The sequence below is a fragment of the Oncorhynchus gorbuscha genome, linkage group LG08 (assembly GCF_021184085.1).
Source record: "Oncorhynchus gorbuscha isolate QuinsamMale2020 ecotype Even-year linkage group LG08, OgorEven_v1.0, whole genome shotgun sequence".
Classification (NCBI taxonomy): Eukaryota; Metazoa; Chordata; class Actinopteri; order Salmoniformes; family Salmonidae; genus Oncorhynchus; species Oncorhynchus gorbuscha.
Window position 1 is genome coordinate 72,930,260 of NC_060180.1, and position 25,297 is coordinate 72,955,556.

Sequence of the window (25,297 nt, forward strand, 5' to 3'; positions counted from 1 at the left end):
CCGTCACATTGTGATCTTTACTTGTTGGGAATTATCTCCGTCACATTGTGATCTTTACTTGTTGGGAATTATCTCTGTTGAGGCTAATCTTTAATCTTCAAGGAAACCACAATAAAATATAGACATGACTTGAGGTTTGAATCTGAAACCACCCACCTATTGGACTTGTGTTTTGATTCAGATTGCAGCCAGGGAACCTTTTAGTCATTTTTTATATGTCAGCTCTGGGCTCCAGGGAAAAATCTCACATTGCATTACTCGACAAAAACAACAGATGAAGTCAGACGTTAAAAATAAGAGGCGATTTATGAGCCGAAGCGCGAAGGGAACAAATTAGTTGAGTGTCTGGTGATCTGACAGCCTGACTCTATAACCTATATAAGCATTGTCGTCCAGATGGGGTTGTTGAGAACGTTGGTTTGAAAGTGAACACACACACACGCGCACACAGTGGTATAAAGTACTTAAGTAAAACATACTTTAAAGTACTACTTAAGTAGGTTTTTGAGGTATCTGTACTTTACTTTACTAGTTCTATTTCTGACAACTTTTACTTCACCACATTCCTAAATAAAATGATATACTTTTTTAGTCATACATTTTCCTTGACACCCAGAAGTATTTGTTACATTTTGAATGCATAGCAGGACAGGAACAGTTTCCAATTCACACACTTATCAAGAGATCATCCCTGCTCATACCTACTGTCTCTGATCTGGTCGAACTTAGTAAAAATAAATGCTTTGTTTGTAAATTCTGTCTGAGTTTTGGAGTGTGACCCTGGCTATCTGTAAAAAAAGAAAAAAAAGAAAGAACTGTGCTGTCTGGTTTGCTTAATATAAGGAATGTGGAATGATTTAAACTTTTACTTTTGATACTTAGGTATATTTTAGCAAAAACAGTGGACCAACACCAATACCATCTAGGACCAACACCATGTCATCTAGGACCAATACCATCTAGGACCAACACCATCTAGTTCCAACACCATCTAGGACCAACACCATCTAGGACCAACACCATGTCATCGAGGACCAATACCATCTAGGACCAACACCATCTAGGACCAACACCATCTAGTTCCAACACCATCTAGGACCAACACCATGTCATCGAGGACCAACACCATCTAGGACCAACACCATCTAGGACCAACACCATCTAGGACCAACACCATCTAGGACCAACACCATGTCATCTAGGACCAACACCATCTAGGACCAACACCATCTAGGACCAACACCATCTAGGACCAACACCATGTCATCGAGGACCAACACCATCTAGGACCAACACCATCTAGGACCAACACCATCTAGGACCAACACCATCTAGGACCAACACCATCTAGGACCAACACCATCTAGGACTAAAACCATCTAGGATCAACACCATCTAGGACCAACACCATCTAGGACCAACACCATCTAGGACTAAAACCATCTAGGACCAACACAATATAGGACCAACACCATCTAGGACTAAAACCATCTAGGACCAACACAATATAGGACCAACACCATCTAGGACTAAAACCATCTAGGACCAACACAATATAGGACCAACACCATCTAGGACTAAAACCATCTAGGACCAACACAATATAGGACCAACACCATCTAGGACTAAAACCATCTAGGACCAACACAATATAGGACCAACACCATCTAGGACTAAAACCATCTAGGACCAACACAATATAGGACCAACACCATCTAGGACTAAAACCATCTAGGACCAACACCATATAGAAATAGAAACTGATAGTTGTGCACAACTTCAAAATTGAATTTCAATGAACTGAATGATTAGGATGAAGAATAGTATAAGAATTGCTATTCCTCTGTCCGTCACGCCCACACCCAGAAGAATACACTTATTCTTTTTGTTGCTGCTTGTCAGTATTACTTACTAAAACTGTTGTTACACTAAGGTTATGTGTTCTAAGAGAAATTAAAATGTTCAATTATCTTCCATGATATTCTTAAGATATATGTGTCGACTGAATTTTAGCAAGTGATGTCTGCTAAATAATCAAGTTGATGGCTCAGTCATAGAGCCTCAAGCACCTACATAAAGCTGAGTGGCTCAGTCATAGAGCCTCAAGCACCTACATAAAGCTGAGTGAGTCAGTCATAGATCCTCGGCACCTACATAAAGCTGAGTGAGTCAGTCATAGAGCCTCAGGCACCTACATAAAGCTGAGTGGCTCAGTCATAGAGCCTCAGGCACCTACATAAAGCTGAGTGAGTCAGTCATAGAGCCTCAGGCACCTACATAAAGCTGAGTGAGTCAGTCATAGAGCCTCAAGCACCTACATAAAGCTGAGTGAGTCAGTCATAGATCCTCGGCACCTACATAAAGCTGAGTGACTCAGTCATGGAGCCTCAGGCACCTACATAAAGCTGAGTGAGTCAGTCATAGAGCCTCAAGCACCTACATAGAGCTGAGTGAGTCAGTCATAGATCCTCGGCACCTACATAAAGCTGAGTGAGTCAGTCATAGAGCCTCAGGCACCTACATAAAGCTGAGTGAGTCAGTCATAGATCCTCGGCACCTACATAAAGCTGAGTGAGTCAGTCATAGATCCTCGGCACCTACATAAAGCTGAGTGAGTCAGTCATAGAGCCTCAGGCACCTACATAAAGCTGAGTGAGTCAGTCATAGAGCCTCAAGCACCTACATAAAGCTGAGTGAGTCAGTCATAGAGCCTCAGGCACCTACATAAAGCTGAGTGAGTCAGTCATAGAGCCTCAGGCACCTACATAAAGCTGAGTGACTCAGTCATAGAGCCTCAGGCACCTACATAAACTGAGGGACTCAGTCATAGATCCTCGGCACCTACATAAAGCTGAGTGACTCAGTCATAGAGCCTCAGGCACCTACATAAACTGAGGGACTCAGTCATAGAGCCTCAGGCACCTACATAAAGCTGAGTGAGTCACTCATTCATGGCTTTGGATCAAAATAAATCAGTACCAACATTCTTTCTGATAGTCTTTAATAAAGAAATGTTTTGGTTATCCTGACCTGGACACCATGTATTACAGTCTCTAAAAGGAACAATATTACCACTGTCTCTTGCGCATGTCATTTTCCAAATTACTATGGGAATAAATATCACTGAATGACAATAGATACTTCATGCAAGGAAATGGATCAGCATTAAAAACTATGGATCGGCCCTTCTGATTGGTGTAGCGGTCTAAGACACCTTCTGATTGGTGCAGCGGTCTAAGACACCTTCTGATTGGTGCAGCGGTCTAAGACACCTTCTGATTGGTGCAGCGGTCTAAGACACCTTCTGATTGGTGCAGCGGTCTAAGACACCTTCTGATTGGTGCAGCGGTCTAAGACACCTTCTGATTGGCGCAGCGGTCTAAGACACTGCAGTGCAAACTGTGGATCGGCCCTTCTGATTGGCGCAGCGGTCTAAGACACTGCAGTGCAAACTGTGGATCGGCCCTTCTGATTGGCGCAGCGGTCTAAGACACTGCAGTGCAAACTGTGGATCGGCCCTTCTGATTGGCGCAGCGGTCTAAGACACTGCAGTGCAAACTGTGGATCGGCCCTTCTGATTGGCTCAGCGGTCTAAGACACTGCAGTGCAAACTGCGTTGCTACAGATGCTGGTTCAATGCCGACCGGGAGACCCATGAGGCGACGGTGGGCTTTTGGTTTCTCTCCCTCTAAAAAACAGAAATAAATATTTCAAAATAACAAACTGGGTTTAAAAAAAAAACAAATTAGTAACATTGTCTCACCCCATGTTCAAAAATGGTCTTTTTCCTCGCTCACTTTTGGTTATTTGTAAACAAAATAATCTCCAAAACATCGTTATTTTTTTAAACAAGCCATAGAAAGTTGATTGCAATTTCAGTTTAATCCACCAGAAAAGACATTTACATTCATTTACATTTAAGTCATTTAGCAGACGCTCTTATCCAGAGCGACTTACAAATTGGTGCGTTCACCTTATGACCAATAATACAACAAATATTATAGTTAAACTCAAATATACTAATTGATAATAAATAAACTTTATCAATTGGAACCTTTATCAAGTGGAAGTAAAAAAAAGTATTAGAATTATTATTAACCCTGTTTTTCACAAGCGTAGCAGGCTGTTAATTCTGCAAACAGCGTTTCTAGGATGGGCTATTAGCAGGACAATATATATTGGTCATACTGGTCATGACTCCTGAGCGGCGAAGTGGTCTAAGGCACTGCATCTCAGGCATCACTATAGTCCTGGGTTTGAATCCAAGCTGTATCACATCTGGCTGTGATAGCGAGTCCCATAGGGCGCCACACAATTGGCCCAGCATCGTCTGAATTTTGCCGGGGTAGCCCGTCTTGGTAAATAAGAATTTGTTCGTAACTGACTTGTCTAGTTAAGTAAAGGTTAAATATATCTATTTTTCTTGCAATATTGTAATATGTTATGTTTGAGCTAGACTGTAGCATTTTACTTACTAAAACTGTCGTTATACTAAGGTTTTTATTCTAAGAGAAAAGAGCTAAATCAATGAGATGTTTTATTATCTTTCAAACAAAGTGATTATTATGATTATTAAATAACTTGGAATTATATAATTATATCAGATTTGCCCTAACGAAAAATTACACTTAGATATTCATTTAGAATCCTCCAATACTCTAAATTTAATCAGTCACATCATTGAAAAAAATATTTGTAGATATACTGTAGGCCTACTGTAGGCGACATGAGTCTCACTAGTGTTGAGTAATGTGCTGTTAAAAGTGGTGTAGGTCTTATTTATTTAAAAAGCATATTGAAGATAGAAGCAATAGGATTTGAAGCAATAGCCCACCCGCGTGTGGTCAACTATTTCAGCACCGTTTCACGTTGCTCTGAGACAAGCATGAGGACTGGTCTTGATAAATCAATAAGATTTTTATTTTCACTGAATCTCCATTTGGGTATTGGTTAGACGACAATTCGGGTGTTGAACTCTTATGCTCTTAGTACTGTAGACTACTCCCGACTGTCACGTTGTACAGCGCCATATTTTCCCTGAGGGTATCGTTTTTTGTTTTTCTTGGAATAGAAACACCATAATATTAATCAAATTAATGAAGCAACATTTCTTCATCTGGTACAGCCAATCAAATGCTTCTCTGGTGGACAAACTAACACCAACTAGCATTAATGGCAACGATGGCTAACGATTAAATAATGCGCCATAGAATTCTGCAGCAGCCCGCAAGCTGTGCGCAGTGTGACGCAACTTTTACAGGAAGAAACACTGTATACTTTTAATACTTAAGTATATTTAAAACCAAATACTTTTAGACTTTTACTCAAGCAGTATTTTACCGGGTGACATTCACTCTCATTTTCTATTGAGGCATCTTTACTTTTACTCAAGTATGACAGTTGGGGACTTTTTCCATCACTACACACGCACACATAGACACACACACACAGTCACACACACGCACACACCCATGGACACACATAGACACACACTTGAAATGGTCCGTATGGAATACCATGTTGATATTGAACACATCGAACAGTGTGGATAGGCAAAACCAATGTTATACCTAAACAGTAACGCAATGGTATAACTAAAACAGTAATCCAAAGTGCCAAGTCTAGATCCAAGAGGCTTCTAAACAGCTTCTACCCCCAAGCAATAAGACTCCTGAACATCTTGTCAAATGGCCCCCCAGCCGATTTGCAACCCCCCCCCCCCTCTCTTTTACACCGCTGCTACTCTCTTTGTCATCAATGCATTGTCAATTTAATAACTCTATCTACATGTACATACTACCTCAACTAACCGGAGCCCAAAGCACATCTCCTATGTATTGCTACCCCCCCTGTATATAGTCTCGCTATTGTTATTTTACTGCTGCTCTTGAATTACTTTTGACTTTATCTCTTATTCTTATCTGTATTTTTTGGAAACTGCATTTTTGGTTAGGGGCTCGTAAGTAAGAATTTCACTGTAAGGTCTACAGCTGTTGTATTCGGCGCATGTGACTAATACAATTTGATTTGATAACCTAACAGTAACACAATGGTATAACTATCCAGTAACCCAATGGTATAACTAACCAGTAACCCAATGGTATAACTAACCAGTAACCCAATGGTATAACTAACCAGTAACCCAATGGTATAACTAAACAGTAACACAATGGTATAACCTAACAGTAACACAATGGTATAACCTAACAGTAACACAATGGTATAACCTAACAGTAACACAATGGTATAACCTAACAGTAACACAATGGTATAACCTAACAGTAACACAATGGTATAACCTAACAGTAACACAATGGTATAACCTAACAGTAACACAATGGTATAACCTAACAGTAACACAATGGTATAACCTAACAGTAACACAATGGTATAACCTAACAGTAACACAATGGTATAACCTAACAGTAACCCAATGGTATAACTAACCCCTTGTAGGATGCAGCAGAGGTTTGGCACGGGCACAGCATGGGGCTGGTCTAGGAACAGCTGGGAGATGGTGCAGGTGTCAGCCCGAGCAGGGGGTCTCTGAGTGGGCTCGTGTACTGATCCGACAATGCCAAGGAGTGTGGAGGGGCTGCGGGTGGTGGCAGGATACATGGCCCAAGCGCTAATCTTTTTGATGCCGTTGCTAGGTAATCGAGCAAGCTTGGCTGATTCTAAATAGCTGTTTGAATGACCCAAATGTGCCATGGCTGCTGGCCACACACACACACACACACACACACACACACACACACACACACACACACACACACACACACACACACACACACACACACACACACACACACACACACACACACACACACGCACGCACGCACGCACGCACGCACGCACGCACGCACGCACGCACGCACGCACACACACACACACACAAACACACACGCAGAGAGAGAGACACACAAACAAGCACACTTCAGTCAAGCCAGGCCTGATATTTTGATAGAAATTAGCGGATGCCAGCTTCACGAAGAGATGTCAGTCACTGCCTGTTTGGCAGTGCCATTCTAGTTACTTTCCCATGATAGTTGAACCTTTGGTTCAAATGCAGAATACAAATCCTTGGATTTGTTTTAATAGAAACTACTTGAACCCTCTCTCATAAGGTTTTTACATTGTCATAATACAGTAATTTAATTATAGAATTACTGTTCTGAGACATGACATTCAGAGAAACGTGTCATGCCTTGGTCTTAGTATTTAGTGTTTTCTTTCTTTATTTGGTCAGGCCAGGGTGTGACATGGGTTATTGTGGTGTGTTTTTTGTCTTGGGGTTTTGTGGGGTGTCTACGTAGTCTATGGCTGCCGGAGGCGGTTCTCAATCAGAGTCAGGTGATTATCGTTGTCTCTGATTGGGAACCATATTTAGGGAGCCATATTCTGTGAGTGTTTCGTGGGTGATTGTTCCTGTCTCTGTGTTTGTTGTCACAAGATAGGCTGTATAGGTTTTCGCGTTTCGTTTGTTGTTTTGTATATATTTGTTATTTCATGTATCATTCAAATTATCATTTAAGAACATGAGTAACCACCACGCAGCATTTTGGTCCGACTCTCTTTCTACAGACGAACGCCGTTACAACACGGCAGTGAATGTTACATTCTCAAGGACCTATTTCCTGTGAGTTTTTTCATTGGATTTGTTTTAGTAGAAACTGCTTGAAACCTCTTTCATAAGGTTTTTTACATTGTCATAATGCCGTAATGCCGTAAATAAATTATCCAGTATAACTGTTCTGAGACATGACATTCAGAGTAACAGCAGTGAATGTTACATTCTCAAGGACCTATTTCCTGTGAGATTTTTCATTGGATTTGTTTTAGTAGAAACTGCTTGAAACCTCTTTCATAAGGTTTTTTTACATTGTCATAATGCCGTAATGCCGTAAATAAATTATCCAGTATAACTGTTCTGAGACATGACATTCAGAGTAACAGCAGTGAATGTTACATTCTCAAGGACCTATTTCCTGTGAGTTTTTTCACTTAGTTTTTTAGTTTGTCGACCGGGCTACAACTGGATTTCACTCCAAAATTGTTTGAAGCGTTGCCTAGGTAACAGCGTGGTGCTTCTTTCCTTGAAAATTGTTATCCTTTGTGTAAAAATGATCATGCTCAGACAAGTGGAGTTGTCAAACTCAGTTGCGTATCAAAGTTGTTGTTTTTTCAAGTTGCTGTCAGGATTTTTTGTTTGGTGGATAGTTTCTCATCTCTGCTGCATGGCATTTAGAGAGGGGTTTGTAAGATACAGTATGCTTCTCTATATCTGCAATACTGGGTGTTTGGGGTTTTAGGCTGGGTTTCTGTATATGCACTTTGTGACTTCTGCTGATGTAAAAAAAAGGGCTTTATAAATAGATCTGATTGATAAACCATTTTAAGTTTCATATATTTTTTCATGTCAACTGCACAACTAGAGTGAAACGCCTTTCTTGCAAAAACCCAGCAATGCAATAATCAATAACAATGTAATACTAGAAAGAAATATACAAGAAATAAGAAGAAATATGAAGAACCCATTAAGGAAGTAAGCAACCCATTAAGGAAGTAAGCAACCCATTAAGGAAGTAAGCAACCCATTAAGGAAGTAAGCAACCCATTAAGGAAGTAAGCAACCCATTAAGGAAGTAAGCAACCCATTAAGGAAGTAAGCAAGCCATTAAGGAAGTAAGCAACCCATTAAGGAAGTAAGCAAGCATGCTTTTCAACCGATCATTGCCTGCAACCCATGAAGTAAGACATTAGCATCACCACCCTGGATGGTTCAACCCATTGAATATGTGGACATCTATAAGTACCTAGGTGTCTGGCTAGACTGCAAACTCTCCTTCCAGACTAATCAAACATTCCAATCGAAAATCAAATCAAGAAGTCGGCAACTTTCATTAAGGAAGTAAGCAACCCAAATCCTCCTTCACTCAAGTAAGCAACCCATTAAGGAAGTAAGCAACCCATTAAGGAAGTAAGCAACCCATTAAGGAAGTAAGCAACCCATTAAGGAAGTAAGCAACCCATTAAGGAAGTAAGCATGTCATCTACAAAGTGGCTTCCAAACTCTACTCAGCAAACTGGATGCAGTCTATTCACAGTGCAATCCATTTTTGTCACTAAAGCACCTTAAGGAATACCACCCACCACTGCGGCCATTAAGGAAGTCGGCAACCCATTCAGGAATATTCAACCGCCAGACCCACTGGCTCCAGGTCATCTACAAGTCCATGCAACCCATTAAAGTAAGCAACCCATTATCTCAGTTCACTGGTCACGAAGTGGCAACACCCATTAAGGAAGTACGCAACTCCATTAAGGAAGTAATCTCACATTGATCATCCCATTAAGGAAAAGTAACACCCATTTAAGCAACCCATTAAGAACTCTGCAACCCTTGAAGTAAGCAATTAAGGAATTAAGGAAGTAAGCAACCCATTAAAGTAAGCAACCCATTAAGGAAGTAAGCAACCCATTAAGGAAGTAAGCAACCCATTCAAAGGAATCAAGCCATTAAGGAAGTAAGCAACCCTGCAGAAGTAAGCAAGTCCATTAAGGAAAGTAAGCACCCATTTTCACCATTAAGGAAGTAACCCATTAATACTGTTTTTATACCATTAAGGAATTTATTTACTTTTCTGCTGTTTGCAACCCATTAATATCTCTACCTTAACATGACCATCTGATCATTAATCACTCCAGTGTTAATCTGCAAAATTGTATTATTCGCCATTAAGGAACCTCATCATGCCTTTTGCAACCATGTATATAGAACTGCCCATTTTTTTCTACTGTGTTATTGAGCCATTAAGGAAGTTTATTCCATTAAGGAAGTAACTCTGTAAGCAAGCCATTGGAAGTTCATTAAGGAAGTAAGCAACCCATTGAAGTAAGCTTTACATTAAGGAAGTAAGCAAGCCATTAAGGAAGTAAGCAACCCATTGCAAATGAGAACATTAAGGAAGTTCTCAAGTAAGCCCATTAAGGAAGTAACCCATTAAAGTAAGCATTAAGGAAATAAAAAAATAAATAAAAATTACAGAATAAGTTCCAATACCATATTTATGGTGTGCAGAGATACTGCATGATGGAGGTTGATATGAATATGTGGAAGGTGACTAGGTGTCAGGATATAAGACTCTCCTTCCAGACTTGCATCAAACATCTGTATGTGAAGGGTGTGCAACGTGTGCAGAGTCAGTATAAATGTATGTTCATGTTACCCTAGAAACTGATCCAGATGATGGAGTGACAGTGTGTGTCATGTACAAAATGGCTTCCAACACTCTACTCAGCAAACTGGATGCAGTATCACAGTGCCCGGTTTTGTCACTAGGGCCCTTAGTGTACCACCCACCACTGCGGCTTGTATGCTGTCGGCTGGCCCTCACTGATTGTGCCAGACCCACTGGCTCCAGGTCATCTACAAGTCCATGCTGGGTAAAGCTCCGCCTTATCTCAGTTCACTGGTGATGGCAACACCCATCCGTGAGTGCTCCAGCAGGTGTATCTCACTGATCATGTGAAGGGCCAACACCTCATTTAGGGCCCTGTTAGTTCCAGTACTCTGCTTCCTGTGACTGTGAAGGGCCCTGCTGAGTTGTAGGGACTTTTATCTCCCTCACCAACCAAACATCAGCTATCCGAGCAGCTAACCGATCGTGCAGATGTACATAGTCTATAGGAAAATAGCCCACCCATTTTCACCTACCCATTCCCATACTGTTTTTATACTGTTTTTATTTAGGGCTTTTCTGCTGTTTTGCACCCAATGATCTCTACCTGTACATGACCATCTGATCATTTAGGGCCCAGTGTTAATCTGCAAAATTGTATTATTCGCCTACCTCCTCATGTTTTGCACACAATGTATATAGACTGCCCATTTTTTTCTACTGTGTTATTGACTTGTTAATTGTTTATTCCATGTGTAACTCTGTGTTGTCTGTTCACACTGGTGAGTGTTTATCTTAGCCAGGTGAGTGTGCAAATGAGAACTTGTTCTCAACTGAGCCTACCTGGTTAAATAAAGGTGAAATAAAAAAATAAATAAAAATATACAGGATAAGTTCCAATACCATATTTATGGTGTGCAGAGATACTGGAGTGATGGAGGTTGATGTGTATAGGGGGAAGGTGACTAGGCAACAGGATATAAGATACACAGAGTTGCAGCAGTTTGTATGTGAGAGGGTGTGCACGTGTGCAGAGTCAGTATAAATGTATGTTCATGTTATATGAGAGTGATCAGATGATGGAGTGACAGTGTGTGTGAGTGTGAAGGGCCCGGTGAGTGTGTAGGGCCCGGTGAGTGTGAAGGGCCCGGTGAGTGTGTAGGGCCCTGTGAGTGTGTAGAGCCCGGTGAGTGTGTAGGGCCCGGTGATTGTGTAGGGCCCTGTGAGTGTGTAGGGCCCGGTGAGTGTGTAGAGCCCGGTGAGTGTGTAGGGCCCGGTGATTGTGTAGGGCCCGGTGAGTGTGTAGGGCCCTGTGAGTGTGAAGGGCCCTGTGAGTGTGTAGGGCCCTGTGAGTGTGTAGGGCCCTGTGAGTGTGTAGGGCCCTGTGAGTGTGTAGGGCCCTGTGAGTGTGAAGGGCCCTGTGAGTGTGTAGGGCCCGGTGAGTGTGTAGGGCCCGGTGAGTGTGTAGGGCCCGGTGAGTGTGTAGGGCCCGGAGTGTGTAGGGCCCGGTGAGTGTGTAGGGCCCTGTGAGTGTGTAGGGCCCGGTGAGTGTGTAGGGCCCGGTGAGTGTGTAGGGCCCGGTGAGTGTGTAGGGCCCTGTGAGTGTGTAGGGCCCTGTGAGTGTGTAGGGCCCGGTGAGTGTGTAGGGCCCTGTGAGTGTGTAGGGCCCGGTGAGTGTGTAGGGCCCTGTGAGTGTGTAGGGCCCGGTGAGTGTGTAGGGCCCGGTGAGTGTGTAGGGCCCTGTGAGTGTGTAGGGCCCGGTGAGTGTGTAGGGCCCTGTGAGTGTGTAGGCCCCGGTGAGTGTGTAGGGCCCGGTGAGTGTGTAGGGCCCGGTGAGTGTGTAGGGCCGGTGAGTGTGTAGGGCCCGGTGAGTGTGTAGGGCCCGGTGAGTGTGTAGTGCCCGGTGAGTGTGTAGGGCCCGGTGAGTGTGTAGTGCCCGGTGAGTGTGTAGGGCCCGGTGAGTGTGTAGTGCCTGGTGAGTGTGTAGGGCCCTGTGAGTGTGTAGGGCCCGGTGAGTGTGTAGGGCACGGTGAGTGTGTAGGGCCCGGTGAGTGTGTAGGGCCCGGTGAGTGTGTAGGGCCCGGTGAGTGTGTAGGGCCCGGTGAGTGTGTAGGGCCCGGTGAGTGTGTAGGGCCCGGTGAGTGTGTAGGGCCCGGTGAGTGTGTAGGGCCCGGTGAGTGTGTAGGGCCCGGTGAGTGTGTAGGGCCCTGTGAGTGTGTAGGGCCCGGTGAGTGTGTAGGGCCCTGTGAGTGTGTAGGGCCCGGTGAGTGTGTAGGGCCCGGTGAGTGTGTAGTGCCCGGTGAGTGTGTAGGGCCCGGTGAGTGTGTAGGGCCCGGTGAGTGTGTAGGGCCCGGTGAGTGTGTAGTGCCTGGTGAGTGTGTAGGGCCCTGTGAGTGTGTAGGGCCCGGTGAGTGTGTAGGGCCCGGTGAGTGTGTAGGGCCCGGTGAGTGTGCATAGAGACAAAAATAATAGGTCAATAAAGATACAAGGTTAACTCAGATCGTCCGTGCAGCTATTTTGTTAGCTATTTATCAGTCTTATTGCTTGGGGATAGAAGCTGTTCCAGAGCTTGTTGGTGCCAGACTTGATGCACCGGTACCACTTGCCGTGCAGAAGCAGAGAGAACAGTCTATGGCTTGGGTGGTTGGAATCTTTAATGATATTCCGGGCCTTCCTTCCACACCGCCTATTACAGCTGTCTTGGATGTCAGGGAGCTCGGCCGCAGTAATTTACTGGACTGTCCTCACCACCCTTTGTGGCGCCATGTGATCGACAGGGGGTACAGCTGTAGAACCTTTGAGGATTTGAGGGCCCGCGCCAAACTATTTTTCAACCTCCTGAGGGAAACAGGTGTTGTCGTGCCTTCTTCATGACTGCGCGTGTGTTTGGACCATTTTAAAGGATTTAGTGATTTGGACACAGAGGAACTTGATGCTGCTCCACTGCAGCAGGTGGATTTGGATCTGAGCTCACAAACGCTTACCCTATTCGATTTCCCCGAGTCCACTGTCCTGTCTGCCCAGTGAATGGAGAATTCATTGAGTTGAAGAGCCACAGGGAGTATGTTGTCCGAGAGCTATGTAAAGAAAAAAGTATTTAATAAAAATATTTCATTCATTCAGATCTAGGATGTTATTTTAGTGTTCCCTTAATGTTTTGAGCAGTGTATATATATATAAAACCCCTCTCCTAATGCCATACAGCAGTATATATATACACATATATATATATATATTATATATATGCACTGCTCCAAAAAATAAAGGGAAACTTAAACAACACAATGGAACTCCAAGTCAATCACACTTCTGTGAAATCAAACTGTCCACTTAGGAATCAACACTGATTGACAATAAATTTCACATGCTGTTGTGCGAATGGAATAGACAACAGGTGGAAAATATAGGCATTTAGCAAGACACCCCCCCATTAAAGGAGTGGTTCTGCAGGTGGTGACCAGACCACTTCTCAGTTCCTATGCTTCCTGGCTGATGTTTTGTTCACTTTTGAATGCTGGCGGTGCTTTCACTCTAGTGGTAGCATGAGACAGAGTCTACAACCCACACAAGTGAGTCAGGTAGTGCAGCTCATCCAGGATGGCACATCAATGTGAGCTGTGGCAAGAAGGTTTGTTGTGTCTGTCAGCGTAATGTCCAGAGCATGGAGGTGCTACCAGAAGACAGGCCAGTACATCAGGAGACGTGGAGGAGGCCGTAGGAGGGCAACAACCCAGCAGCAGGACCGCTACTTCCGCCTTTGTGCAAGGAGGAGCAGGAGGAGCATTCCAGAGCCCTGCAAAATGACCTCCAGCAAGCCACAAATGTGCATGTGTCTGCTCAAACGGTCAGAAACAGACTCCATGAGGGTGGTATGAGGGCCTGATGTCCACAGGTGGAGGTTGTGCTTACAGCCCAACACCGTGCAGGACGTTTGGCATTTGCCAGAGAACACCAAGATTGGCAAATTTGCCACTGGCACCCTGTGCTCTTCACAGATGAAAGCAGGTTCACACTGAGCACGTGACAGACGTGACAGATAATGCTATGAGGGGTGGTCAGTCTGGAGACGCCGTGGAGAGCGTTCTGCTGCCTGCAACATCCTCCAGCATGACCGGTTTGGTGGTGGGTCTGTCATGGTGTGGGGTGGCATTTCTTTGGAGGGCCGCACAGCCCTCCATGTGCTCGCCAGAGGTAGCCTGACTGCCATTAGGTACAGAGATGAGATCCTCAGACCCCTTGTGAGACCATATGCTGGTGCAGTTGGCCCTGGGTTCCTCCTAATGCAAGGCAATGCTAGACCTCATGTGGCTGGAGTGTGTCAGCAGTTCCTGCAAGAGCAAGGCATTGATGCTATGGACTGGCCCGCCCGTTCCCCAGACGTGAATCCAATTGAGCACATCTGGGACATCATGTCTCGCTCCATCCACCAACCGCAGACTGTTCCACTGTAACGGCGTTCATCTGTTGAAGGAGAGTCGGACCAAAATGCAGCGTGGTGGTTACTCATGTTCTTTAATGAAACTTTGACGATACATGACATAACTATAGAAATACAAAACAACAAACGGAACGTGAAAAACCTAATTACAGCCTATCTGGTGAAACTACACAGAGACAGGAAAAATCACCCACAAAATACACAGTGAAACCCAGGCTACCTAAATATGGTTCCCAATCAGAGACAACGAGAATCACCTGACTCTGATTGAGAACCGCCTCAGGCAGCCAAGCCTATGCTAGACACACCCCTAATCAGCCACAATCCCAATGCCTACAAAAACCCCAATACGACAACACAATAAACCCATGCCACACCCTGGCCTGAACAAATAATTAAAGAAAACACAAAATACTAAGACCAATGCGTGACAGAACCCCCCCCTAAGGTGCGGACTCCCGGACGCACCTCAAAACCATAGGGAGGGTCCGGGTGGGCGTCTGTCCATGGTGGCGGCTCCGGTTCGGGACGTGGACCCCACTCCATTAATGTCATAGTTCCTCCCCTTTGCGTCCTGGGATAGTCCACCCTCGCCGCCGACCATGGCCTAGTAGTCTTCACCCAGAACCCCACTGGACTGAGGGGCAGCTCGTGACTGAGGGGCAGCTCGGGACTGAGGGGCAGCTCAGGACTGAGGGGCAGCTCGGGACTGAGGGGAAGCCCGGGACTGAGGGGAAGCCCGGGACTGAGGGGAAGCCCGGGACTGAGGGGAAGCCCGGGACATACAGAAGTATATCTATATATAATGCCATACAGAAGTATATATATATATAAACCCCCTCTCCTAATGCCATACAGCAGTATATATAACCCCTCTCCTAATGCCATACAGCAGTATATATATAACCCCTCTCCTAATGCCATACAGCAGTATATATATATAAATCCCCTCTCCTAATGCCATACAGCAGTATATATATATATAAACCCCCTCTCCTAATGCCATACAGCAGTATATATATATATATATATATATATATATATAAACCCCCTCTCCTAATGCCATACAGCAGTATATACAGTGGGGAGAACAAGTATTTGATAACTTGAAAAATAGGCAGGTTTTCCTACTTACAAAGCATGTAGAGGTCTGTAATTGTTACCATAGGTACACTTCAACTGTGAGAGACGGAATCTAAAACAAAAAACCAGAAAATCACATTGTATTGATTTGTAAGTAATTAATTTGCATTTTATTACATGACATAAGTATTTGATCACCTACCAACCAGTAAGAATTCCAGCTCTCACAGACCTTTTTTTCTTTAAGAAACCCTCCTGTTCTCCACTCATTACCTGTAGTAACTGCACCTGTTTGAACTCGTTACCCAAGGTCCCCCTGCTCAAGCCAGCGCATGTCCAGGCCCGTCTGATGCCACCACTATAGTGAAAGCACCGCCAGCATACAAAAGTGTTCAAAGCATCAGCCAGGAAGCATAGGAACTGAAAAGTGGTCTGTGGTTACCACCTGAAGAACCACTCCTTTATTGGGGCAGTCTTGCTAATTGCCTATAATTTCGACCTGTTGTCTATTCCATTTTTTATTTTTATTTTATTTCAACTTTATTTAACCAGATAGGCAAGTGGAGAACAAGTTCTCATTTACAATTGCGACCTGGCCAAGATAAAGCAAAGCAGTTCGACACATACAACAACACAGAGTTACACATTGAGAAAAGCAAACATACGGTCAATAATACAGTACAAACAAGTCTATATATGATGTGAGCAAATGAGGTGAGAAGGGAGGAAAAGGCAAAAAAAGGCCATGGTGGCGAAATAAATACAATATAGCGAGTAAAACACTGGAATGGTAGATTTGCAAAGGAAGAATGTGCAAAGTAGAAATAAAGGGGTGCAAAGGAGCAAAATAAATAAATAAAATAAATACAGTAGGGAAAGAGGTAGTTGTTTGGGCTAAAATTATAGGTGGGCTATGTACAGGTGCAGTAATCTGTGAGTTGCTCTGACAGCTGGTGCTTAAAGCTAGTGAGGGAGATAAGTGTTTCCAGTTTCAGAGATTTTTGTAGTTCGTTCCAGTCATTGGCAGCAGAGAACTGGAAGGAGAGGCGGCCAAAGAAAGAATTGGTTTTGCACAACAGCATGTGAAATGTATTGTCAATCAGTGTTGCTTCCTAAGTGGACAGTTTGATTTCACAGAAGTGTGATTGACTTGGAGTTACATTGTGTTGTTTAAGTTTTACCTTAATTTTTTTGAGCAGTATATATATATATATATATATATACTGCATTAGGAGAGGGGGTTTATATATATATATATACTGCTGTATGGCATTAGGAGAGGGGTTATATATATATATATACTGCTCTATGGCATTAGGAGAGGGGTTATATATATATATATATATACTGCTGTATGGTATTAGGAAAGGGGGTTTATATATATATATATATATATATATATTTATTATATATATATGGCATTAGGAGAGGGGTTATATATATATATATATATACTGCTGTATGGTATTAGGAAAGGGGGTTTATATATATATATATATATATATATATATATATATACTGCAGTATGCCATTAGGAGAGTGTCACGCCCTGGTCATTATATTTTGTGTTTTTGGTATATGTTTGGGTAAGCCAGGGTGTGACATGGGTTTATATGTTGTGTTTTCGTATTGGGGTTTGTAGTATTGGGATTGTGACCCAGAGCGAGTGCAGGAGCCCGCCTGGGATTCCCTACAGCAATGCGAGGAGGGCTATAGAGGTATGGATTTGAAAAGGAAAGCACGGCTATACAGAGCGTGGCTGAGTCAGGAGTCAGACCTGAGCCTACTCTCCCTGTTAATCGTGAAGAACAGTTGCAGTGGGAGAGACTGCACCATTTGGAGATTTGGACATGGGAGGAGGAATTAGACGGTAAAAGACCCTGGGCGCAGCCGGGAGAAGCACGGCGATGCGGTTGGAAACCGGAAAGTCACCCCAAAAAATGTATTGGGGGGGGCTAGAGGGGAGAATAGTTATGCCAGGTAGGAGACCTGTGCATACTCCCTGTGCTCACCGTTGGGCTAGAGAGACCGGGCAGGCACCGTGTTATGCTATGGAGCGCACAGTGTTTCCAGTGCGGGTGCAGAGCCAGCTGCGACACATACCAGCCCTTCCTATTGGCCGGGCTAGAGTGGGAATCGAGCCAGGTAAGCTTGGTCAGGCTCGGTGCTCAAGACCTCCAGTGCGCCTGCACGGTCCGGTCTATCCAGAGCCACCTCCTCCGGTAGCAGCTCCCCGCACCAGGCTTCCTGTGCGTGTCCTCGCGCCAGTACCACCAGTTCCAGCACCACGCACCAGGCCTCCAGTGCGCCTCGCCTGTTCAGCGCAGCCAGCGCTTTTCTCCCCTCCTGCGCTGCCGAGTCTCCCGCTTGTTTAGCGCAGCCAGAGCTTTTCTCCTCTCCTGCGCTGTTGGAGTCTCCCGCCTGTTTAGCGCAGCCAGAGCCTTTCTCCTCTCCTGCGCTGCCGGAGTCTCCAGTCTGCCCAGCACCGCCAGTCTGCCCAGTCTGCCCAGCGCCGCCAGTCTGCCCAGTGTGCCCAGTGCTCCCAGTCTGCCCAGTGCTCCCAGTCTGCCCAGTGCTCCCAGTCTGCCCAGCGCCGCCAGTCGGCCCAGCGTCGCCAGTCTGCCAGGATCTGCCAGAAGTGCCAGTCTGCCAGTCTGCCAGGATCCGCCAGAAGTGCCAGTCTGCCAAGATCTTCTAGATCGGCCAGACAACCTGAATCTTCCAGTTCCACCAGCCAGCCAGGATTTACCGGAGCCTACTACCTGCCTGAGCTTCCTCTCAGTACTGAGCTTCCTCTCAGTACTGAGCTTCCTCTCAGTACTGAGCTTCCTCTCAGTACTGAGCTTCCTCTCAGTACTAGGCTTCCTCTCAGTACCAGGCTGCTTCTGTCCCGAGCTGCCCCTCTGTCCCGAGCTGCCCCTCTGTCCTGAGCTGCCCCTCTGTCCCGAGCTGCCCCTCTGTCCCGAGCTGCCCCTCGGTCCCGAGCTGCCCCTCGGTCCCGAGCTGCCCCTCGGTCCCGAGCTGCCCCTCAGTTATGTGGGGATCAGGGTGAGGACTATTAGGCCATGGTCGGCGGAGAAAGTGGATTATCCCAGGACGCTTAGGAGAGGAAATAGGACATTAATGGAGTGGGGTCCACGTCCGGAGCCAGAACCGCCACCATGGACAGACGCCCACCCGGACCCTCCCTATGCTCTTGAGATGCGTCCCGCTATTATCTTCATTAAAGTCATGAGTAACCTACACGCTGCATTTCGGTCTGACTCTCTTCATACAACAGACAAACGTTGTTACAGAGAGGGGGTTTATATATATATATATACTGCTGTATGGTATTAGGAGAGGGGGTTTATATATATATATATATATATATATATATATATATATATATATATATATATATACTGCTGTATGGCATTAGGAGAGGGGGTTTATATATATATATACTGCTGTATGGTATTAGGAGAGGGGTTTATATATATATATATATATATATATATATATATATATATATATATATATATATATATATATATATATATACTGCTGTATGGCATTAGGAGAGGGGTTTATATATATATATACTGCTGTATGGTATTAGGAAAGGGGGTTTTATATATATATATACTGCTGTATGGCATTAGGAGAGGGGGTTTATATATATACTGCTGTATGGTATTAGGAAAGGGGGTTTATATATATATATATACTGCTGTATGGCATTAGGAGAGGGGGTTTATATATATATACTGCTGTATGGCATTAGGAGAGGGGTTATATATATATATACAGAGGGGGGCAAAAAAGTATTTAATCAGCCACCAATTGTGCAAGTTCTCCCACTTAAAAAGATGAGAGAGGCCTATAATTTTCATCATATGTACACTTCAACTATGACAGACAAAATTATAAAAAAAATCCAGAAAATCACATTGTAGGATTTTTAATGAATTTATTTACATTTTACATTTAAGTCATTTAGCAGACGCTCTTATCCAGAGCGACTTATTAATTACTTAAAAATCAATACAATGTGATTTTCTGGGTTTTTGTTTTAGATTCCGTCTCTCACAGTTGAAGTGTACCTATGATAACAATTACAGACCTCTACATGCTTTGTAAGTAGGAAAACCTGCAAAATTGGCAGTGTATCAAATACTTGTTCTCCCCACTGTATATACTGCTGTATGGCATTAGGAGAGGGTTTATATAAATTTACTTCTGTATGGTATTAGGAGAGGGGTTTTATATATATATATATATATATACTGCTGTATGGCATTAGGAGCGGGGTTATATATATATATATATATATATATATATATATATATATATATATACTGCTGTATGGCATTAAGAGAGGGGGTTTATATATATATACTGCTGTATGGTATTAGGAAAGGGGTTATATATATACTGCTGTATGGCATTAGGAGAGGGGTTATATATATATATATACTCAACATTCATTCTGAGAAACACCATCACAAGTCTACGTAGTCAATGATTGACTGCCTTCTTGTCTGCCTTTTGTGTGTGGGTGAATGTATGTGTGTAATTGTGTGTGCGTGAATGTGTGTGTGTGTGTGTGTGTGTGTGTGTGTGTGTGTGTGTGTGTGAGAGAGAGAGAGAGAGAGCGAGAGGGGAAAATAATCACTGACTTTTGGCCTCATGTTCGACTTGGGATCCTCTCTCCCTTCTAACTGGAGTGCGTGTGTGTGTGTGTTGGGGAAGGGGGGGTGTTCCAGAGATTGAGTCAATCCCAACAACACTGGGGACTGATTACGTAGCTGATAATTAGGCCTGCAAGCCACTAATGGCCGGGAAACAGCTTGATTTATTTTAATTAGCCACTGACAGCTATTTTGGCTTTTAACTATTTTTTTCCTACGTAATTTCTCATATTATTGTTGTGACTGAGAAAGTTCTACTGTAGTTTGGATTATAATTTACTCTATATGCAGAATTTCCATTGCAGTGACAGCAGCATTATGATGGCCCAAACACGGCCCGCATTTACATTAACAGTTACCTCTTGGCCTACTTACCCGCTTGGCCTATTTACCACCTGGCCTAGTTACTGCTTGACCAAGTTAACACTTGGCCTAGTTACCAGTAGGCCCAGTTACCACTTGGTCTAGTTAACCCTTGGCCTAGTGACTACTTGGCCTAGTTACCAGTAGGCCCAGTTACCACTTGGTCTAGTTAACCCTTGGCCTAGTGACTACTTGGCCTAGTTACCAGTAGGCCCAGTTACCACTTGGTCTAGTTAACCCTTGGCCTAGTGACTACTTGGCCTAGTTACCAGTAGGCCCAGTTACCACTTGGTCTAGTTAACCCTTGGCCTAGTGACTACTTGGCCTAGTTACCGCTTGACCAAGTTAACACTTGGACTAGTTAATCCTTGGCCTAGAGACTACTTGGCCTAGTTACCAGTAGGCCCAGTTACCACTTGGTCTAGTTAACCCTTGGCCTAGTGACTACTTGGCCTAGTTACTACTTGGCATTACGGTCTAGAAGTGGGCAATGTCTGATTGTCATACCTAAACCAGGTGTTCACCATAAAAAGGCCAGACCTTGCCCAGCAAGGTGGCCCAATTCTAATATATTTTTCTCCACAAACTGGTATTTTGCCAATAATTGGGCAAAAGATCAGAATCCAGTTGCCTGTATAAATGTAGCCTTAGGGGCCCAGCAGCAGCAGGAATATCTTGTGGAGGCCAACCCTCCCCCAGTGTACATTCTGACCAGATGTGGACCCTATGACACCTGGCGGTGCCAGCACTGAGCCGTACGTGACAACAAGTCCTCTGTTGTCTGAGTATGTTGTCTTTCTACTCACATACCACATACCACTGGGGTTAAATAGTGGGCATGAATCCCGTCAAGTGATCTCAGAAAGGGGTTGGATTTATAGAATTAGAATTAGCTTTACTGCTATGGGGGCACTCAAAATGGCCGCCAGTCCATACCTTATGGGATAATTGACCTGAATGGGGGGCACCATTCTACTCATTCTAATTCTATTGAGCGTGGCCAGCCATTTCCTTAATCTCACTGACAATCCAGAGATGCATTGCAACAGAATAAAACAATGTATGTATCATGCTGAATTTATTGAACTAAGGAGTAATCAAGATCCAAAAACAACAGTAAGGGCTACAAAGACTTATAAACTCCCCTCCCCCTTCCTTCCTTCCCCACTCCCCTTCCTTCCTTCCCCACTCCCCCCTTCCTTCCCCACCCCTTCCTTCCTTCCCCACTCCCCTTCCTTCCTTCCCCCTCCCCCACTCCCCTTCCTTCCTTCCCCACTCCCCTTCCTTCCTTCCCCACTCCCCTTCCTTCCTTAACAACAACAACCATCCATCTTTTCCTCTTTCCTCCACTCCATTCCCCTTCCTTCCTTCCCCACTCCCCTTCCTTCCTTAACAACAACAACCATCCATCTTTTCCTCTTTCCTCCACTCCATTCCCCTTCCTTCCTTCCCCACTCCCCTTCCTTCCTTAACAACAACAACCATCCATCTTTTCCTCTTTCCTCCACTCCATTCCCCTTCCTTCCTTAACAACAACAACCATCCATCTTTTCCTCTTTCCTCCACTCCATTCCCCTTCCTTCCTTAACAACAACAACCATCCATCTTTTCCTCTTTCCTCCACTCCATTCCCCTTCCTTCCTTCCCCACTCCCCTTCCTTCCTTCCCCACTCCCCTTCCTTCCTTAACAACAACAACCATCCATTTTTTCCTCTTTCCTCCACTCCATTCCCCTTCCTTCCTTCCCCACTCCCCTTCCTTCCTTCCCCACTCCCCCTTCCTTCCTTCCTTCCCACTTCCCTTCCTTCCTTCCCCCACTTCCTTCCTTCCTTCCCTTCCTTCCTTCCCCACCCCTTTCTTCCTTCCCCACTCCCCTTCCTTCCTTCCCCCTCCCCTTCCTTCCTTCCCCACTTCCCTTCCTTCCTTCCCCACTTGCCTTCCTTCCTTCCTTCCCCCCCCCCTTTCTTCCTTCCCCACTCCCCTTCATTCCTTCCCCACTCCCCTTCCTTCCTTCCCCACTTCCCTTCCTTTCTTCCCCACTTCCCTTCCTTCCTTCCCCACTTGCCTTCCTTCCTTCCCCACTCCCCTTCCTTCCCCACTCCCCTTCCTTCCTTCCCCACTCCCCTTCCTTCCTTCCCAACTCCTCTGCCTTCCTTCCTCACTCGCTCGCTCTCCCTCATTCCTTTCTTCTTTCCTTCCTTACCTCCTAACCTCCCTCCACCCTTGCCTCCTCATTATCACGGTTAAGTCAATGCAAAGCAGATGCACCAGCGTCTCCAGGAAACAGACACAGGGCGCTGACAGGGGTGTGACAGCTCTTTAAATGGGAGATGTCGTTAACAAACACAATGCTTCCGCTGCGATCCCGCTTTAATCAGGCACTCACAAAGACACAGGAGGCTCTTCAAGAGTGCCCTGGCCCCTCCTCCACACACTGTGATATTGAAATGACGGGGCGGAGCCAAGACACACGGTTAAAGAAACAACTTCAAACAGGGATGGATGGGAAGAACTTGGGAAGAATGAGCAGCCATTTTGCAATAAAGGCTAGAGTCCAAGTGGATACACAAATGTAGTATACATTCTCTTTCAATGGTAGGGGGTAGGATGATGGGGGTAGAGTGATGGGGGGTAGGGCGATGTAGGGTAAGATGATGATGACGGGGTAGGGTGATGTAGGGTAGGTTGATAGAGGGTGATGGAGGATGATGGGGTAGGGTAATGGAGGGTAGGGTGATGGGGGCAGGTTGATGGAGGGTGATGGGTAGGGTGATAGGGTAGGGTGATGGAGGGTGATGGGGGTAGGGTGATTGAGGGTAGGTAATGGAGCGTGATGGGGTAGGATATGGAAGGTAGGGTGATGGGGGTAGGGTGATGGGATTAGGGTGGTGGAGATTAGGTAATGGAGGGTGATGGGGGTAGGTGATGGAGGGTGATGGGGTAGTGTGATGGGGGTCGGGTGGTGGAGGGTAGGTAATGGAGGGTGATGGGGGTAGGTGATGGAGGGTGATGGGGGTAGGATATGGAAGGCAAGGTGATGGGGGTAGGGTGATGGAGGGTAGGATATGGAAGGCAAGGTGATGGGGGTAGGTGATGGAGGGCAGGATATGGAAGGCAAGGTGATGGGGGTAGGATGATGGAGGGTAGGATATGGAAGGCAAGGTGATGGGGGTAGGTGATGGAGGGTAGGATATGGAAGGCAAGGTGATGGGGGTAGGTAATGGAGGGTAGGATATGGAAGGCAAGGTGATAGGGGTAGGGTGATGGAGGGTAGGATATGGAAGGCAATGTGATGGGGGTAGGTGATGGAGGGTAGAATATGGAATGCAAGGTGATGGGGGTAGGTGATGGAGGTTAGGATATGGAAGGCAAGGTGATGGGGGTAGGTGTTGGAGGGTAGGATATGGAAGGCAAGGTGATGGGGTAGGGTGATGGAGGGTAAGATGATGATGACGGGGTAGGGTGATGTAGGGTAGGTTGATAGAGGGTGATGGAGGGTGATGGGGTAGGGTAATGGAGGGTAGGGTGATGGGGGTAGAGTGATGGGGGTAGGGCGATGTAGGGTAAGATGATGATGACGGGGTAGGGTGATGTAGGGTAGGTTGATAGAGGGTGATGGAGGGTGATGGGGTAGGGTAATGGAGGGTAGGGTGATGGGGGCAGGTTGATGGAGGGTAGGTTGAGGGAGGGTGATGGGTAGGGTGATGGAGGGTGATGGGGGTAGGGTGATTAAGGGTAGGTAATGGAGCGTGATGGGGTAGGATATGGAAGGTAGGGTGATGGGGGTAGGGTGATGGGATTAGGGTGGTGGAGATTAGGTAATGGAGGGTGATGGGGGTAGGTGATGGAGGGTGATGGGGTAGTGTGATGTGGTCGGGTGGTGGAGGGTAGGTTATGGAGGGTGATGGGGGTAGGTGATGGAGGGTGATGGGGGTAGGATATGAAAGGCAAGGTGATGGGGGTAGGTGATGGAGGGTAGGATATGGAAGGCAAGGTGATGCGGGTAGGTGATGGAGGGTAGGATATGGAAGGCAAGGTGATGGGGGTAGGTGATGGAGGGTAGGATATGGAAGGCAAGGTGATGGGGGTAGGGTGATGGAGGGTAGGATATGGAAGGCAAGGTGATGGGGGTAGGTGATGGAGGGTAGGATATGGAAGGCAAGGTGATGGGGGTAGGGTGATGGAGGGTAGGATATGGAAGGCAAGGTGATGGGGGTAGGGTGATTGAGGGTAGGATATGGAAGGCAAGGTGATGGGGGTAGGTGATGGAGGGTAGGATATGGAAGGCAAGGTGATGGGGGTAGGTGATGGAGGGTAGGATATGGAAGGCAAGGTGATGGGGGTAGGGTGATGAGGGTAGGTGATGGAGGGTAGGATATGGAAGGCAAGGTGATGGGGGTAGGTGATGGAGGGTAGGATATGGAAGGCAAGGTGATGGGGGTAGGGTGATGGAGGGTAGGATATGGAAGGCAAGGTGATGGGGGTAGGTGATGGAGGGTAGGATATGGAAGGCAAGGTGATGGGGGTAGGGTGATGGAGGGTAGGATATGGAAGGCAAG